This window comes from Megalopta genalis, unplaced genomic scaffold, assembly GCF_051020955.1.
Source record: "Megalopta genalis isolate 19385.01 unplaced genomic scaffold, iyMegGena1_principal scaffold0136, whole genome shotgun sequence".
NCBI classification, from domain to species: domain Eukaryota; kingdom Metazoa; phylum Arthropoda; class Insecta; order Hymenoptera; family Halictidae; genus Megalopta; species Megalopta genalis.
Genome location: NW_027476205.1, coordinates 465,001 through 480,000, shown reverse-complemented (window position 1 = coordinate 480,000; position 15,000 = coordinate 465,001). Strand labels below are relative to the sequence as shown.

The 15,000-nt window shown below is 37.5% G+C and overlaps 2 non-coding genes across 2 annotated transcripts; both read right to left on the bottom strand.

Moving 5' to 3' along the window:
- Window positions 1-698: 698 nt before the first annotated feature.
- LOC143262431 (5.8S ribosomal RNA) lies at window positions 699-853 on the bottom strand. The gene has a single exon (XR_013036239.1). It is a non-coding gene; the product is annotated as a 5.8S ribosomal RNA (ribosomal RNA).
- Window positions 854-2,184: 1,331 nt separating this feature from the next.
- On the bottom strand, window positions 2,185-4,105 carry LOC143262445 (small subunit ribosomal RNA). The gene has a single exon (XR_013036253.1). It is a non-coding gene; the product is annotated as a small subunit ribosomal RNA (ribosomal RNA).
- Window positions 4,106-15,000: the final 10,895 nt, after the last annotated feature.

Sequence of the window (15,000 nt, the reverse complement as noted above, 5' to 3'; positions counted from 1 at the left end):
GTTTTAGGACGGTAACCCGGGTGGGGTGTTCTTTACTCAGAATATGTGCAACATCGGATCTATATAGCCATCGATACAATTCGTACACAAATGTGTCGTACGAAGAGAGAGACTTTTTTTCCTCTGGCAACATAACGGTAAGAGACATCCTTCCACACTCATAGGTTCCACTCCCTGGGGCTATGATATATATATATACATATAAATTCAAATTCGAAGCAACGGTCACAATTCTACTCTATATTTTTGCGGGTTATGTGTTCTTTCGTTCAATTTCTTTCATGCGTTCGTTCGATCTCTGTACACAGTCTTCACATAGGACAGACTCGTGTAGTACGCTTTCGTGGGTTAAACCCATCTCGTTTCATTTCAGGCGACGTCGGGAGCGCGTTGAAAATGTACCAGTGAAATCTCGATAGTTCTACGGATACGAATCGTCCCGAAAAAGATTTTGTCACCGCTTCGAAGCGGTGTTTCAGACGGGCGGACGTATATAAAACATATACGACACACGACACCGCCTTCCACACTCACGCTAGTTCGAACACGATTTCCATCTCTCTCGAAGACTGTTAGACGTACGTAAAATTTCTCAATATTCATAGGACCGCGACAAACGCCGACGAAGCGCCCATCATTCGCTCGTACGTATATAGGCAACAAGTGCCATCAACGCAAGCAGTTTATAAGTACGTAAACGACCCTCAGCCAGGCGTGGTCCAGGAATTGTATCCGTGGACCGCAATGTGCGTTCGAAATGTCGATGTTCATGTGTCCTGCAGTTCACACGTTGACGCGCAATTAGCTGCGTTCTTCATCGACCCACGAGCCAAGTGATCCACCGTTCAGGGTAATTTTTCCCTTTTATTCTCTCATATATATAATGTGTATTTGCTATCCACCACATTTTTGTGTTATATTTCGGAACAAGCCGATACCCGAAGAGCTCCAACCAGCGCGCGAAGGAGATTCGGGAGTCGTCGTACAACGACATAATTGTCCCTTAAAGAACGAGATATTTCCGTCGAAACCATATATATATGTACGAGCAAATCCAAAACCACTGTTTTCTTGCAAGTTCGACGGTCGGAGCGAATAGAACATTGAAAAGCCTTCTATCGAAGAAACACAGAGAGTATATCACCTCCAAAAACGACGGGGATATGGATATTCAAACTGGACAATTATCAACCCGATACTGGATTCGAAAAGTTTCTCTCTCCTTTCGTCGTTATTTACACCGGACGGACTCACGGCCGGCTCTAGCTGGGTGTCATATATATATACGTCCCACGCTCATGCTGCCACTAGCGCGCAACAGAGTAGGGTGTCAATGACAACGACACAGCATTGAAACGAGCTACACAAGCCGGTCTCTCTTGATACCAATGTAAACGAGCATTAAGTTATCTTCAGACTGCCCGATATTTTCGTCCTTTGGACTTTCCCAACGATTCCTTTTTTTCTTTTTTTTTTTACACCACAGCGAAGACTTGAGGAAGCGTGATTAGCACGCTCGCATCCCTCCCTGTCCTACTACAACTGTGTGTGTGTGTGTGTGTAAAGAAAGAAAAAAGAATACATTGGCTTTCTCTCTATCGAGAAGATGGCCTACGCAACGCAGATCAAAGGCCTAATACGTGTAATATAATACGCGTCTGGCCGTGTATAAATCACGCACGAATGATCTGGTCGGGCCCAACTCTTCTCGTACGCTTATTTTTCCGTGTTGGGGCACTATCATAAAATCACACAAACCCCAACACGTGTGTGTCTTGGAAGGAAGATGGCCTACGCAACGCAGATCAAAGGCCTAATACGTGTAGTACACACGTCTGCCGTGTAAATCACGCACGAATGATCTGGTCGGGCCCAACTCTTCTCCACCACACCACATCCCAACTTTGTACATTTTTATATATTTTTGTGCGTTGGGGCACCTTCATAATCACAAACCCCAACAACACATATATCTCTCTCTCTTTGAAAGATTTGTTGTGGCCTACGCAACGCAGATCAAAGGCCTAATACGTGTAGTACACACGTCTGGCCGTGTAAATCACGCACGAATGATCTGGCGGGCTCAACAATATCTTTTTTTTTTATATGAATTCTTATCCACAAACTAATCGAATTCATTTTCTCTCCTCCTCTCCTCTCTCTTTGAGATATATTGGAACATTGTAATGATCCTTCCGCAGGTTCACCTACGGAAACCTTGTTACGACTTTTACTTCCTCTAAATAATCAAGTTTGGTCATCTTCCCGGCATCATCGGCAATGCCGAAACATTGCCGCGCACCAGTCCGAAGACCTCACTAAATCATTCAATCGGTAGTAGCGACGGGCGGTGTGTACAAAGGGCAGGGACGTAATCAACGCGAGCTTATGACTCGCGCTTACTGGGAATTCCTCGTTCATGGGGAATAATTGCAAGCCCCAATCCCTAGCACGAAGGAGGTTCAGCGGGTTACCCGGGCCTTTCGGCCAGGGAACACACGCTGATTCCTTCAGTGTAGCGCGCGTGCGGCCCAGAACATCTAAGGGCATCACAGACCTGTTATTGCTCAATCTCGTGCGGCTAGAAGCCGCCTGTCCCTCTAAGAAGATTTGTTTGTACGTTGGTAGTAAAAACCCCACCGGCAGAAGCCGAGAGCCTTCGAGATACCATAATTACGTCTATTTAGCAGGCTAGAGTCTCGTTCGTTATCGGAATTAACCAGACAAATCGCTCCACCAACTAAGAACGGCCATGCACCACCACCCACCGAATCAAGAAAGAGCTATCAATCTGTCAATCCTTCCGGTGTCCGGGCCTGGTGAGGTTTCCCGTGTTGAGTCAAATTAAGCCGCAGGCTCCACTCCTGGTGGTGCCCTTCCGTCAATTCCTTTAAGTTTCAGCTTTGCAACCATACTTCCCCCGGAACCCAAAAGCTTTGGTTTCCCGGAAGCTGCCCGCCGAGTCATCGTAGGAACTTCGGCGGATCGCTAGCTGGCATCGTTTATGGTTAGAACTAGGGCGGTATCTGATCGCCTTCGAACCTCTAACTTTCGTTCTTGATTAATGAAAACATTTTTGGCAAATGCTTTCGCTTCTGTCCGTCTTGCGACGATCCAAGAATTTCACCTCTAACGTCGCAATACGAATGCCCCCATCTGTCCCTATTAATCATTACCTCGGGGTTCCGAAAACCAACAAAATAGAACCGAGGTCCTATTCCATTATTCCATGCACACAGTATTCAGGCGAAGGTAGCCTGCTTTGAGCACTCTAATTTGTTCAAAGTAAACGTACCGGCCCACCTCGACACTCAGTGAAGAGCACCGCGATGGGATATTAGTTGGACCGCCCCGTGAAGAGCAAAGCCCACCGGTAGGACGTACCACATAATGCCAGTTAAACACCGCGAGCGATGAACCGACACTGTGACACACAGATTCAACTACGAGCTTTTTAACCGCAACAACTTTAATATACGCTATTGGAGCTGGAATTACCGCGGCTGCTGGCACCAGACTTGCCCTCCAATGGATCCTCGTTAAAGGATTTAAAGTGTACTCATTCCGATTACGGGGCCTCGGATGAGTCCCGTATCGTTATTTTTCGTCACTACCTCCCCGTGCCGGGAGTGGGTAATTTGCGCGCCTGCTGCCTTCCTTGGATGTGGTAGCCGTTTCTCAGGCTCCCTCTCCGGAATCGAACCCTGATTCCCCGTTACCCGTTACAACCATGGTAGGCGCAGAACCTACCATCGACAGTTGATAAGGCAGACATTTGAAAGATGCGTCGCCGGTGCTATAAGACCATGCGATCAGCACAAAGTTATTCAGAGTCACCAAAGCAAACGATGGACGAGTGTAAACACCCGCCACCGATTGGTTTTGATCTAATAAAAGCGTTCCTACCATCTCTGGTCGGAACTCTGTTTTGCATGTATTAGCTCTAGAATTACCACAGTTATCCAAGTAAATTTTAGTACGATCTAAGAAACCATAACTGATTTAATGAGCCATTCGCGGTTTCACCTTAATACGGCATGTACTGAGACATGCATGGCTTAATCTTTGAGACAAGCATATGACTACTGGCAGGATCAACCAGGGAACTATACAATATGTATATATAAAATGGACAAAATTTAAATCCTTTTCCATCGTCGCCTGTTTCATATATATATGTCAGGTCGACACACCACTTTTCTCTTTCAAATATGTACAAGTTTTGCCACATTCCGCGCTTGTAACATATCTTCTTTAACGCTCAATTTCTTTCATTTTTCTACCATACAGATATTTTACCGTACGCCCAAAAACGTACGTATTATATTTTTGTTCTATCATAAAATCACATTTTTCTACGTACGCCAGCTTCGTACGTTTCTATCTTTGCCTTCATAAAATCACAAGATAATTTTATCTTCAAGAGTCTCGCTATTAACATCTTGTAAGATAAATGTACGTCCCAGCTAAAACGTACAAATACTTCAAGTTAAGTAATAATATATCATCGCTATTGACAAATTTTTAAGATCCAAGACACAGTTCTCTCTATATGTTTTAATATTTTTTATGTACTCAAATATATTCAAAGGAAAAAGTACATGGGTGATGCCATAGTCGTGGAAGCGCGTACGCTCACGCTGATCTTCTGACCGCCGGAAGCACGAAACCTCTGATCTGGGCAAAATCGGCAAGCCGAGGAAGAACGGACAGGACACATGCTGGACTGGCGAGAAAGCGTGTTCTTCCGCTCGCGCTAGGCATTTCGATTTCTGACACCTCTTGATTTAAAAAATCAGTTTTTTGATAGTTTTCTCTCTCCACTGGGCTATTCATTTTAGCCACAGTTTTCAATTGGTACGATTTGCTTCCAAATCTTACAGATGCATTTTAAAAAATTTTTCCATCGCTCGGACAGAAGAGTCGATTGCTCAGTGAGTACGAGTATACATACAAAGTGCATACGGGTAACCAACCCCGTAGGGCTTGCCACATATGGGCCATTCGGTCAAAGACACCGACCCGTGGCCACGCTGTGTGGAGAAAAGTCCGTAACGTAAACGGCACGAAACAGTCAGGACCGAAGCCCCGAAGGAGCTCTGAGACAGCTTCTCGACCGAGATCGTAGAATTGGCCCAAAACCCGCTCTGCTCCGTCCGCCTCGCACGGACCGTGTATCTCTTATAGATACCGAACGGCCGGCAAGGACGCCGGCGCCGCCGGCCGAATAGCACGCGCGCTTATGAGTGTAAACCGCCGCGGCAACAGACCGCCCGGCCGTGCTGTTGTAACATAGCGCGTGAACGAACGAAAAAAAAATTTATAGTAAACATTAAAATAAATTACATTACCGTAAACTAGACAAAAAATTACACATTTTTTCCCAATATGAAAATTTTCACAAACTTTTCAAAGTCCCATCGCATCGAGTAAACTTTTTTAATAACGCTTCCGCACGATTCTAAATGCTTAATCCATATGTGAAATCGTTCACTGATCACGAATATCGTATTTAAAAAAATTACAAAAATTTATTTTTCAAAATAATCAAAAAAAACCGAAAAATCACAAGAGTAAAGTACCATTATTTTAAACAATATGTCGTTCTAAATGCTTAATCCCTATGTAAAAAAGTTATCTAAGCAAGAATATGTAATTGAAAAAAATTAGAAAAATTTATTTTAGCCGTAAATCGAAAATAATGGGGACACCGGAGCTGTTCGAAGCGCCGAGACGCGCCGCGTACGCCCGAATATTTTCAAAGTCCCAACGTACCGATCAAGAGTAAAGTACCATTTTCCTACATTAGATTTCGTTCTAAATGCTTAATCCCTATGTAAAAACGTTAGTTAAGCAAGAATATCGTATTTTTAAAAAAATCTAATGATAGGATTTTCCAGAAAATTGAAAAAACCGAAAAATGTCAAGAGTAAAGTGCCATTTTCTGACATTAGATTTCGTTCTAAATGCTTAATCCCTATGTAGAAACGTTAGTTAAGCAAGAATATCGTATTTTTAAAAAAATCTAATGATAGGATTCTTCAGAAAATTGAAAAAACCGTAAAATGTCAAGAGTAAAGTGCCCTTACTTTAAACAATGTATCGTTCTAAATGCTTAATCCCTATGTAAAAAAGTTATTTAAGCAGGAATATGTTATTGAAAAAAATTAGAAAAATTTATTTTAGCCGTAAATCGAAAATAATGGATCGAGCGAATCGGTCGATTGCGCCGAGACGCGCTATGATGCAACAGACGAGCGATTGGAACGCCCGAATATTTTCAAAGTCCCAACGTACCGATCAAGAGTAAAGTACCATTTTCCTACATTAGATTTCGTTCTAAATGCTTAATCCCTATGTAAAAACGTTAGTTAAGCAAGAATATCGTATTTTTAAAAAAATCTAATGATAGGATTTTCCAGAAAAATGAAAAAACCGAAAAATGTCAAGAGTAAAGTGCCATTTTCTGACATTAGATTTCGTTCTAAATGCTTAATCCCTATGTAGAAACGTTAGTTAAGCAAGAATATCGTATTTTTAAAAAAATCTAATGATAGGATTTTTCAGAAAATTGAAAAAACCGTAAAATGTCAAGAGTAAAGTGCCCTTACTTTAAACAATGTATCGTTCTAAATGCTTAATCCCTATGTAAAAAAGTTATTTAAGCAGGAATATGTTATTGAAAAAAATTAGAAAAATTTATTTTAGCCGTAAATCGAAAATAATGGATCGAGCGAATCGCTCGATTGCGCCGAGACGCGCTATGATGCAACAGACGAGCGATTGGAACGCCCGAATATTTTCAAAGTCCCAACGTACCGATCAAGAGTAAAGTACCATTTTCCTACATTAGATTTCGTTCTAAATGCTTAATCCCTATGTAGAAACGTTAGTTAAGCAAGAATATCGTATTTTTAAAAAAATCTAATGATAGGATTTTCCAGAAAATTGAAAAAACCGAAAAATGTCAAGAGTAAAGTGCCATTTTCTGACATTAGATTTCGTTCTAAATGCTTAATCCCTATGTAGAAACGTTAGTTAAGCAAGAATATCGTATTTTTAAAAAAATCTAATGATAGGATTCTTCAGAAAATTGAAAAAACCGTAAAATGTCAAGAGTAAAGTGCCCTTATTTTAAACAATCTATCGTTCTAAATGCTTAATCCCTATGTAAAAAAGTTATCTAAGCAAGAATATGTTATTGAATAAAATGAGAAAAATTTATTTTAGCCGTAAATCGAAAATAATGGGTCGAGCGAATCGCTCGATTGCGCCGAGACGCGCTATGATGCAACAGACGAGCGATTGGAACGCCCGAATATTTTCAAAGTCCCAACGTACCGATCAAGAGTAAAGTACCATTTTCCTACATTAGATTTCGTTCTAAATGCTTAATCCCTATGTAGAAACGTTAGTTAAGCAAGAATATCGTATTTTTAAAAAAATCTAATGATAGGATTTTCCAGAAAAATGAAAAAACCGAAAAATGTCAAGAGTAAAGTGCCATTTTCTGACATTAGATTTCGTTCTAAATGCTTAATCCCTATGTAGAAACGTTAGTTAAGCAAGAATATCGTATTTTTAAAAAAATCTAATGATAGGATTTTTCAGAAAATTGAAAAAACCGTAAAATGTCAAGAGTAAAGTGCCCTTACTTTAAACAATGTATCGTTCTAAATGCTTAATCCCTATGTAAAAAAGTTATTTAAGCAGGAATATGTTATTGAAAAAAATTAGAAAAATTTATTTTAGCCGTAAATCGAAAATAATGGATCGAGCGAATCGGTCGATTGCGCCGAGACGCGCTATGATGCAACAGACGAGCGATTGGAACGCCCGAATATTTTCAAAGTCCCAACGTACCGATCAAGAGTAAAGTACCATTTTCCTACATTAGATTTCGTTCTAAATGCTTAATCCCTATGTAAAAACGTTAGTTAAGCAAGAATATCGTATTTTTAAAAAAATCTAATGATAGGATTTTCCAGAAAATTGAAAAAACCGAAAAATGTCAAGAGTAAAGTGCCATTTTCTGACATTAGATTTCGTTCTAAATGCTTAATCCCTATGTAGAAACGTTAGTTAAGCAAGAATATCGTATTTTTAAAAAAATCTAATGATAGGATTCTTCAGAAAATTGAAAAAACCGTAAAATGTCAAGAGTAAAGTGCCCTTACTTTAAACAATGTATCGTTCTAAATGCTTAATCCCTATGTAAAAAAGTTATTTAAGCAGGAATATGTTATTGAAAAAAATTAGAAAAATTTATTTTAGCCGTAAATCGAAAATAATGGGGACACCGGAGCTGTTCGAAGCGCCGAGCGCGTCGCGTACGCCCGAATATTTTCAAAGTCCCAACGTACCGATCAAGAGTAAAGTACCATTTTCCTACATTAGATTTCGTTCTAAATGCTTAATCCCTATGTAAAAACGTTAGTTAAGCAAGAATATCGTATTTTTAAAAAAATCTAATGATAGGATTTTCCAGAAAATTGAAAAAACCGAAAAATGTCAAGAGTAAAGTGCCATTTTCTGACATTAGATTTCGTTCTAAATGCTTAATCCCTATGTAGAAACGTTAGTTAAGCAAGAATATCGTATTTTTAAAAAAATCTAATGATAGGATTCTTCAGAAAATTGAAAAAACCGTAAAATGTCAAGAGTAAAGTGCCCTTACTTTAAACAATGTATCGTTCTAAATGCTTAATCCCTATGTAAAAAAGTTATTTAAGCAGGAATATGTTATTGAAAAAAATTAGAAAAATTTATTTTAGCCGTAAATCGAAAATAATGGATCGAGCGAATCGGTCGATTGCGCCGAGACGCGCTATGATGCAACAGACGAGCGATTGGAACGCCCGAATATTTTCAAAGTCCCAACGTACCGATCAAGAGTAAAGTACCATTTTCCTACATTAGATTTCGTTCTAAATGCTTAATCCCTATGTAAAAACGTTAGTTAAGCAAGAATATCGTATTTTTAAAAAAATCTAATGATAGGATTTTCCAGAAAATTGAAAAAACCGAAAAATGTCAAGAGTAAAGTGCCATTTTCTGACATTAGATTTCGTTCTAAATGCTTAATCCCTATGTAGAAACGTTAGTTAAGCAAGAATATCGTATTTTTAAAAAAATCTAATGATAGGATTCTTCAGAAAATTGAAAAAACCGTAAAATGTCAAGAGTAAAGTGCCCTTACTTTAAACAATGTATCGTTCTAAATGCTTAATCCCTATGTAAAAAAGTTATTTAAGCAGGAATATGTTATTGAAAAAAATTAGAAAAATTTATTTTAGCCGTAAATCGAAAATAATGGATCGAGCGAATCGGTCGATTGCGCCGAGACGCGCTATGATGCAACAGACGAGCGATTGGAACGCCCGAATATTTTCAAAGTCCCAACGTACCGATCAAGAGTAAAGTACCATTTTCCTACATTAGATTTCGTTCTAAATGCTTAATCCCTATGTAAAAACGTTAGTTAAGCAAGAATATCGTATTTTTAAAAAAATCTAATGATAGGATTTTCCAGAAAAATGAAAAAACCGAAAAATGTCAAGAGTAAAGTGCCATTTTCTGACATTAGATTTCGTTCTAAATGCTTAATCCCTATGTAGAAACGTTAGTTAAGCAAGAATATCGTATTTTTAAAAAAATCTAATGATAGGATTTTTCAGAAAATTGAAAAAACCGTAAAATGTCAAGAGTAAAGTGCCCTTACTTTAAACAATGTATCGTTCTAAATGCTTAATCCCTATGTAAAAAAGTTATTTAAGCAGGAATATGTTATTGAAAAAAATTAGAAAAATTTATTTTAGCCGTAAATCGAAAATAATGGATCGAGCGAATCGCTCGATTGCGCCGAGACGCGCTATGATGCAACAGACGAGCGATTGGAACGCCCGAATATTTTCAAAGTCCCAACGTACCGATCAAGAGTAAAGTACCATTTTCCTACATTAGATTTCGTTCTAAATGCTTAATCCCTATGTAGAAACGTTAGTTAAGCAAGAATATCGTATTTTTAAAAAAATCTAATGATAGGATTTTCCAGAAAATTGAAAAAACCGAAAAATGTCAAGAGTAAAGTGCCATTTTCTGACATTAGATTTCGTTCTAAATGCTTAATCCCTATGTAGAAACGTTAGATAAGCAAGAATATCGTATTTTTAAAAAAATCTAATGATAGGATTTTTCAGAAAATTGAAAAAACCGTAAAATGTCAAGAGTAAAGTGCCCTTATTTTAAACAATCTATCGTTCTAAATGCTTAATCCCTATGTAAAAAAGTTATCTAAGCAAGAATATGTTATTGAATAAAATGAGAAAAATTTATTTTAGCCGTAAATCGAAAATAATGGGTCGAGCGAATCGCTCGATTGCGCCGAGACGCGCTATGATGCAACAGACGAGCGATTGGAACGCCCGAATATTTTCAAAGTCCCAACGTACCGATCAAGAGTAAAGTACCATTTTCCTACATTAGATTTCGTTCTAAATGCTTAATCCCTATGTAGAAACGTTAGTTAAGCAAGAATATCGTATTTTTAAAAAAATCTAATGATAGGATTTTCCAGAAAAATGAAAAAACCGAAAAATGTCAAGAGTAAAGTGCCATTTTCTGACATTAGATTTCGTTCTAAATGCTTAATCCCTATGTAGAAACGTTAGTTAAGCAAGAATATCGTATTTTTAAAAAAATCTAATGATAGGATTTTTCAGAAAATTGAAAAAACCGTAAAATGTCAAGAGTAAAGTGCCCTTACTTTAAACAATGTATCGTTCTAAATGCTTAATCCCTATGTAAAAAAGTTATTTAAGCAGGAATATGTTATTGAAAAAAATTAGAAAAATTTATTTTAGCCGTAAATCGAAAATAATGGATCGAGCGAATCGGTCGATTGCGCCGAGACGCGCTATGATGCAACAGACGAGCGATTGGAACGCCCGAATATTTTCAAAGTCCCAACGTACCGATCAAGAGTAAAGTACCATTTTCCTACATTAGATTTCGTTCTAAATGCTTAATCCCTATGTAAAAACGTTAGTTAAGCAAGAATATCGTATTTTTAAAAAAATCTAATGATAGGATTTTCCAGAAAATTGAAAAAACCGAAAAATGTCAAGAGTAAAGTGCCATTTTCTGACATTAGATTTCGTTCTAAATGCTTAATCCCTATGTAGAAACGTTAGTTAAGCAAGAATATCGTATTTTTAAAAAAATCTAATGATAGGATTCTTCAGAAAATTGAAAAAACCGTAAAATGTCAAGAGTAAAGTGCCCTTACTTTAAACAATGTATCGTTCTAAATGCTTAATCCCTATGTAAAAAAGTTATTTAAGCAGGAATATGTTATTGAAAAAAATTAGAAAAATTTATTTTAGCCGTAAATCGAAAATAATGGGGACACCGGAGCTGTTCGAAGCGCCGAGCGCGTCGCGTACGCCCGAATATTTTCAAAGTCCCAACGTACCGATCAAGAGTAAAGTACCATTTTCCTACATTAGATTTCGTTCTAAATGCTTAATCCCTATGTAAAAACGTTAGTTAAGCAAGAATATCGTATTTTTAAAAAAATCTAATGATAGGATTTTCCAGAAAATTGAAAAAACCGAAAAATGTCAAGAGTAAAGTGCCATTTTCTGACATTAGATTTCGTTCTAAATGCTTAATCCCTATGTAGAAACGTTAGTTAAGCAAGAATATCGTATTTTTAAAAAAATCTAATGATAGGATTCTTCAGAAAATTGAAAAAACCGTAAAATGTCAAGAGTAAAGTGCCCTTACTTTAAACAATGTATCGTTCTAAATGCTTAATCCCTATGTAAAAAAGTTATTTAAGCAGGAATATGTTATTGAAAAAAATTAGAAAAATTTATTTTAGCCGTAAATCGAAAATAATGGATCGAGCGAATCGGTCGATTGCGCCGAGACGCGCTATGATGCAACAGACGAGCGATTGGAACGCCCGAATATTTTCAAAGTCCCAACGTACCGATCAAGAGTAAAGTACCATTTTCCTACATTAGATTTCGTTCTAAATGCTTAATCCCTATGTAAAAACGTTAGTTAAGCAAGAATATCGTATTTTTAAAAAAATCTAATGATAGGATTTTCCAGAAAATTGAAAAAACCGAAAAATGTCAAGAGTAAAGTGCCATTTTCTGACATTAGATTTCGTTCTAAATGCTTAATCCCTATGTAGAAACGTTAGTTAAGCAAGAATATCGTATTTTTAAAAAAATCTAATGATAGGATTTTTCAGAAAATTGAAAAAACCGTAAAATGTCAAGAGTAAAGTGCCCTTACTTTAAACAATGTATCGTTCTAAATGCTTAATCCCTATGTAAAAAAGTTATTTAAGCAGGAATATGTTATTGAAAAAAATTAGAAAAATTTATTTTAGCCGTAAATCGAAAATAATGGATCGAGCGAATCGGTCGATTGCGCCGAGACGCGCTATGATGCAACAGACGAGCGATTGGAACGCCCGAATATTTTCAAAGTCCCAACGTACCGATCAAGAGTAAAGTACCATTTTCCTACATTAGATTTCGTTCTAAATGCTTAATCCCTATGTAAAAACGTTAGTTAAGCAAGAATATCGTATTTTTAAAAAAATCTAATGATAGGATTTTCCAGAAAATTGAAAAAACCGAAAAATGTCAAGAGTAAAGTGCCATTTTCTGACATTAGATTTCGTTCTAAATGCTTAATCCCTATGTAGAAACGTTAGATAAGCAAGAATATCGTATTTTTAAAAAAATCTAATGATAGGATTTTTCAGAAAATTGAAAAAACCGTAAAATGTCAAGAGTAAAGTGCCCTTATTTTAAACAATCTATCGTTCTAAATGCTTAATCCCTATGTAAAAAAGTTATCTAAGCAAGAATATGTTATTGAATAAAATGAGAAAAATTTATTTTAGCCGTAAATCGAAAAGAAGTCTGTTCGTTTCTCTGTCTCTCTCGCGCGATCGAACTATCGATGTTTCCCGGCAAACTATTGGGAGTTTAATTAAACTTTATACATGAAATTACTCGTTCTGATCCCCGCTACACAGCCGTATACTTTTTATAATTTTGTGGAATCGGGAACCTTGAAATATTTATCATAACGCGGATCGACTGTCTCTGTCTCTTTCTAGATCGGAAGAATCGATGTTTCCCGGCAAACTATTGGGAGTTTAATTAAACTTTATACATGAAATTACTCGTTCTGATCCCCGCTACACAGCCGTATACTTTTTATAATTTTGTGGAATCGGGAACCTCGAAATATTTATCATAACGCGGATCGACTGTCTCTGTCTCTTTCTAGATCGGAAGAATCGATGTTTCCCGGCAAACTATTGGGAGTTTAATTAAACTTTATACATGAAATTACTCGTTCTGATCCCTGCTACACAGCCGTATACTTTTTATAATTTTGTGGAATCGGGAACCTTGAAATATTTATCATAACGCGGATCGACTGTCTCTGTCTCTTTCTAGATCGGAAGAATCGATGTTTCCCGGCAAACTATTGGGAGTTTAATTAAACTTTATACATGAAATTACTCGTTCTGATCCCCGCTACACAGCCGTATACTTTTTATAATTTTGTGGGATCGGGAACCTTGAAATATTTATCATAACGCGGATCGACTGTCTCTGTCTCTTTCTAGATCGGAAGAATCGATGTTTCCCGGCAAACTATTGGGAGTTTAATTAAACTTTATACATGAAATTACTCGTTCTGATCCCTGCTACACAGCCGTATACTTTTTATAATTTTGTGGAATCGGGAACCTTGAAATATTTATCATAACGCGGATCGACTGTCTCTGTCTCTTTCTAGATCGGAAGAATCGATGTTTCCCGGCAAACTATTGGGAGATTAATTAAACTTTATACATGAAATTACTCGTTTTGATCCCCGCTACACAGCCGTATAATTTTTATAATTTTGTGGAATCGGGAACCTCGAAATATTTATCATAACGCGGATCGACTGTCTCTGTCTCTTTCTAGATCGGAAGAATCGATGTTTCCCGGCAAACTATTGGGAGATTAATTAAACTTTATACATGAAATTACTCGTTTTGATCCCCGCTACACAGCCGTATACTTTTTATAATTTTGTGGAATCGGGAACCTTGAAATATTTATCATAACGCGGATCGACTGTCTCTGTCTCTTTCTAGATCGGAAGAATCGATGTTTCCCGGCAAACTATTGGGAGTTTAATTAAACTTTATACATGAAATTACTCGTTCTGATCCCCGCTACACAGCCGTATACTTTTTATAATTTTGTGGAATCGGGAACCTTGAAATATTTATCATAACGCGGATCGACTGTCTCTGTCTCTTTCTAGATCGGAAGAATCGATGTTTCCCGGCAAACTATTGGGAGTTTAATTAAACTTTATACATGAAATTACTCGTTCTGATCCCTGCTACACAGCCGTATACTTTTTATAATTTTGTGGAATCGGGAACCTCGAAATATTTATCATAACGCGGATCGACTGTCTCTGTCTCTTTCTAGATCGGAAGAATCGATGTTTCCCGGCAAACTATTGGGAGATTAATTAAACTTTTTACATGAAATTACTCGTTTTGATCCCCGCTACACAGCCGTATACTTTTTATAATTTTGTGGAATCGGGAACCTTGAAATATTTATCATAACGCGGATCGACTGTCTCTGTCTCTTTCTAGATCGGAAGAATCGATGTTTCCCGGCAAACTATTGGGAGTTTAATTAAACTTTATACATGAAATTACTCGTTCTGATCCCTGCTACACAGCCGTATACTTTTTATAATTTTGTGGAATCGGGAACCTTGAAATATTTATCATAACGCGGATCGACTGTCTCTGTCTCTTTCTAGATCGGAAGAATCGATGTTTCCCGGCAAACTAATGGGATATTAATTAAACTTTATACACGAAATTACTCGTTTTGATCCCTGCTACACAGCCGTATACTTTTTATAATTTTGTGGAATCGGGAA